The sequence below is a fragment of the Phalangium opilio genome, unplaced genomic scaffold (genome assembly GCF_054372755.1).
Source record: "Phalangium opilio isolate 3A_F unplaced genomic scaffold, DU_Popi_V2 ptg001388l_1, whole genome shotgun sequence".
NCBI classification, from domain to species: Eukaryota; Metazoa; Arthropoda; class Arachnida; order Opiliones; family Phalangiidae; genus Phalangium; species Phalangium opilio.
The window spans coordinates 314,884-320,169 of NW_028324257.1; the positions used below are offsets into that span (position 1 = coordinate 314,884).

Sequence of the window (5,286 nt, forward strand, 5' to 3'; positions counted from 1 at the left end):
TTCCTGTGATTTCCTCGTATTTTCAGATTTTTCTGTTGATTTCGTTGGATTCTGAGATTTTTTCTTGGATTTTGTGATTGTTTTAATGAATTTCGCGATGTCTTTACTGATTTTGTGATTTTTTTATTTTGTTTTTTCTTTACTGATTTTCTGATTTCGTTATTTCGTTACTGATTTCGGATTTTTGTAAAATTTCGAAATCAGCGAAATAAGTTTGATTTCATTCCGGATTTCTGATTTTGTTATTGATTTCTTATTTCTTAAGTTGGATTTCGTGAATGACCGACCCCTCGGAGTCGCCTATCCTATAGCGAGAAAAAAATTTCCTCACGCGTTTATGATTTCACAACAAAACGAGAGGAGAGGAGAATCTCGTCTGGTTGCCATCCATTATGACAGTGCAGAGAATGTAGGGGAGAATTATACACCTTCTGTTTTGTTCTGCCAACTACTGTTGGTTCTTTACATGTACATGAAAGAAACAGATGAAAATCGGGTTCGGGGTAGGAGTGTTGTTCAAAGACTGGTAAAAAGGAGACAGAAGCAGATTACCGTGGCGCGAAAAGTTAATTTTTGAATTTTGCCTCTGATTTCCAGAAATCTTATGGTTGAAATGTATTTATTATTATCTGGGAGAGTTTCTAATTGTGTTTGATAAGGCTAAATATGTTTAAAATTATATTAACGGCTTGTTGAAAATAAAATTTAACATAGAGTTGTAGCTTTAAGTTCATTTACTTCTGACAAGAAAATCTACGTGACGAATTGTAGGCGGATTTATATATAATGATAATGCATGAAAGGGATAAAATAGATCGGATAACAGAGACAGATAGCATCACTTGACGTGGGGCCTTTGGGACTTGGGCTAAATATATTTTTAAAAGTGGACAAGAAAATTTCACTCTTCGTTTCTCTTTGGGTACATTATGGGTTACTATACCGAAGGTTTACGAATAACTAAAAACGTGGACGTGGTCATGTGGTACACTGCAGGCTTGTGTTATGTGACTTAAGAGTCGCGTACAAGTGTCTTCATCGTTATCGGCGTTAATCTCTGTTGAAAAGGAGAATTAATTGTTGCAACTAATTGGAAGAATAGGAACTTGGCAATTCGGGCTTAACTCCGCCCCCAGCGCCATTATGGTATGTTTTTTAACAGAATGAAAGCTATATAAGCCCCTCCTCCTGGTAGGTTTTTTAGCACTACTGAAGGTAGACTGACGTTGCATGATGTAGTACTGCCAAGTCCCTATTATGGGTTTGATATAGCTTCTGGAAGGCTTCTGGTTTGTTCGCATTTATTTTGCAATTCCTTCACAACATGTTAATTTTGGACTAATTACACAAATTTAAAATAATCCTAATTAAAGTGTCGTTTAAATGGAAACTGGTTCCAAGCGTAATTTGAATTACCGCAGACATTTGTGAGATATCAAGGTTAGATTAATTACTTTTAGATGAAAACAGTGGGGAAGTTATTTTGTCTCGGTTATGACAGCTAATCCACCTTAATCCCAATCGTCTTAAGTTGGGGCTATCTCGGGATTCTTGGAGGGGATTAACTGGAAGAAAATTAAGAAATTCGTCTGTGGTATGTTACAGTAGCAGCCGACAGACGAATTTCTTCCCGTGCCTCTCCTCCAAGGCGGGCGTATTCGGTGTTGGGATTTTACGGTTTACCGTTCTAGCTACCTCTCTCGTCTAGCTCTTTCCATTGACGTCATACGTGGGCGCCAAAGAATACGCGAGCTGTCTTATATGAGATATAAAGTTTGTATGTCCGGAAAATGGTGAACGACATTAAAGACCGCTATATACGTGTAAACACGAAGGTTTTTTTCCATTCAAAATTGCTAATGTTCACCGTTATTTAGGATAATTATAATGTACCCATAGTAGACCTATATTTAAAATGAAAAGACCAAGTATTTTGTAACAAATTTTATTTCAAGTAGTAACTTTTTTCATTTTAATTTTATCATCGTCAGCTTTGGTTTGTTTTGAAAGGTGATGGCAATAATTCATTCTTATAATAGTTCGTAGATTTGTAAAACCTTACATTAAATTAAAAGTTCATGAAGTAAATAATATTTACCTTTCAGAAAGAATTAGTCTGAAAGCAACTAAAGGCGAAGCGCAACGCGCCGTTACCAGAGAGAATTTAGAAGGGGAGTGGAAGGGGTGGTTTGGAATGTAGCGCAACGTCGTATGCTAAACGTTATCTAGGCAGGTCAATTTCCGGTATGATGCGTTTGTAACAGAGATATTTTAGAACACGTGACCGGAAACTCGCCTACCCCAAAAAGCTCAACGCGACATCTTGTTTGGGCGTCATCACGTTTAATAGAGTCAAGGGGGGGCCTTCCACTCCCCTTCTAAATTCTCTCTGCCGTTACCGCCTAAGATTTGAATTTATAACGGATAATCGGCCTCGCCCTAAACCATTGAAAGTTAGGTAGGGGTGAAGAAGAAAGGGGGTATACAATTTTCGAAGTAGAGAGACGTTTTCTCTCTCTGTCTCTGGACGCAGCTAACGCGGATACTTGTTTCTCGCCCACGTAAGACGTCATAGTAAGGGAAAAAATTACTAGAGCCCCCCTACTACAAAAAGGAGAATCTCCCGCTTACCACCCCTGAAGGATGCTCCGACCTAATAATGCGAAGCGTAGACCTTGTACAGACCTTGCCTCTCCTCCACGAATCACAAGATAAGCCTATTTTCTGGCGATAGGGAATAAGGTGGATCATAAGTTAATAAGTTATTTTCCGTAAGTATGAAACTTATGCTAGAGACTTACTGAGAGCTATCGAGATGGACGCTAGAATTGAGTACACTCGGTTTTCCAGTCCATCTTTCTATTTAGTCTGTGTTAAGCCTTTGTCAACGTCACTTCAACACAAGCTCTCAGCATGGATGTACTAATAACTATCGTTACTGGATAAATTACTGAGGGTGAAACGCGGCCATTGTTTTTCCTCCATAACCACTAGCGCAGGCTGGCGAGAAAAGTGCGAACTTATGACCGGAAGTTCTTCGGTGGGACAAACGGTAGTTTTTTCCGGTCTTTGTTCATTGGCTATATCGCGATACGTATTTACATTTTTTCCCGCCAAGTCGTGAACAGCAGACAGCTACAAATTTCAGCCAATGAACGACGACCGGAAAAGACTACCGTTTGTCCCACCGTAGAACTTCCGGCTGTTTTTAACACCCGATGCCTCCCCACCCCCCCTACGATTTGGTAGCCAAAGCGCGAGCTTTTTTCAATGCACGGTGGAAGGTACGAGAGATTTATCCAGTAACGATAGTTATTAGTACATCCATGCTCTCAGTAACCAGTGACAAACTTATGGAACATATCTTATGACCTTATGGTGGATTGAAAATATTAATTAGTAATAATTCGTATTCATAATAAATTAGGAAAATTGAAGCGTTTAAATAGTTTTTAAAGCCATAATTAATTACTTGAGACTCAATCGCAATCAGTGCCTTCAGATGGAAAGTTCAAACAGAGAGCTTCGAACGGTATGAGTCGTAGGATTTAAAAGTATTGTAATAAATGCCGGCGCGATTTATCTATTATGAATAATTGAGGATCCTACCTTTATTTTCTACTATATTTTCACTCTGGAAAATCTAGATGTATGAATAGACAAAAAGGGTAGAAACACTTTGTTTCAATCGTATTTAGAAACTGTGGGTTAAATATTTAATAGGCTTCTTTTTAAGTAATTGTTCAAATTACAAGGGAGGTAAATTAAAAGAACTAAGGCAATTTTAAAGCAAAATATTTAGTGGTTACAAATAATTTTCTTTTCAAGCCATTTTTTATTTTGAAATGTCGATAAATTTGGGAATGAAAACACCGTTATAAAGAAATTTGTTATAAATAAGTAAAACAACGTTAATAAAATACAATGCCAAACCAATTCTTCTCGAATTTTTTTGCAATATTATTCGCATTTAGCTTCTTTAAAATCTCTAGTCTTAAATTGATATGTTCTAGCATCACAGAATTAATTAAGGTTTCTCTTATTAGCCTGTAATAATGAAAAGCTTCAATAGTAGGAAGATTTTTAGGGTAATCGCGCTAGTGAAAATTGTTTGTATCTTTCAAAATCTCAAAAAAACATGAATACCTTTAATATGTTAATTTCTTCCTGAGCTGTGCTAATTAACTGGCAACTAAATAATTATAAATAGCAATTAGAAAAATGGTTTTGAACTAATTAATTAGCCAATTAGCAATAAGACATAAAATAGTTAAATTCAATGATAAATTAGTCATCTATTTTTCAAGTAATAAATTACAATTTCAAATTTCTAATTATTTACCTGTATAATTAAGGTCAAAAAACTGCAAGTAACAAATAACGCCTTAAAAGTGCCCATAGACTTCCTATTCCGCCTTTGGTAATGCATTTACCTTATTTTTAACAGTTTAAAGAACATAATAATTACATTCATAATCTTTATCCTTTAATTATAGCATATACTTAAGACTTTGCTCTCTCCGTTGCTTTAAATGAAGATTGAAAACTATAGCATTTCCAGTTCAAATATTCTTCATATTTAATTTAAATTTCCTCAAATTTGACGAACTAGACCCTTATTTTACTTACCAAAATGTTTTAAAGGTTCAAATAAGTATTCTTTTATGTTCAACATACCAAATAATGCTTATATTCAAGTAGTTATATTTGTCTGTTTAAATGAATCAAACAATTTTATTTCTACCTAAAGAAAACCAATACCTTAACATCAGATTGCACTTTATTACCACCGATGAATTATTAATTTTATATATATTTAACTGTGATAACTATAACCAACTGTATTTTTTATATATATATATGCATTTATTACTCTTATATACAATTACTGTGAAAATTATAACCATTTGTAGTACAAGGCGGTAAACTCTGACTTTATGTAGCAAACAACAAATAAATAAAACATATGAATAATTCTTGGTGGCGTCAATGAATAACTTTAACGGTTGCATATGTCAAGCTTAAAATTCAATGCTAATATCTGCAGGCAGTCTTGGATTTGCATGTTTTGCCAAGATTGTTTTTTTCCAAGAGCTTTCCATATTACATAAACTGATTATCTTCAGGAATCTGAAAGATTTCAACGATATTTTCGAACCCTTCTCGTAGATTATTTTTTACATCGATAACTGACAAGCGTAATAAATCTTGTTCCTACTAAATTAAGGAAAATTGTAATCATTTTAGTGGTTTAAAAAGCCAAATTTTGTAGCTTACTTCCTAAGC

The 5,286-nt window shown here is 35.0% G+C and overlaps 1 long non-coding RNA gene across 1 annotated transcript; it reads left to right on the plus strand.

Annotated features, from left to right (window-relative positions):
* The first annotated feature begins 637 nt into the window (after positions 1-637).
* Positions 638-5,070, plus strand: LOC149583922 (uncharacterized). The gene is made up of 3 exons (XR_016380413.1): positions 638-1,146; positions 4,356-4,420; positions 4,497-5,070. It is a non-coding gene; the product is annotated as an uncharacterized LOC149583922 (long non-coding RNA).
* Positions 5,071-5,286: the final 216 nt, after the last annotated feature.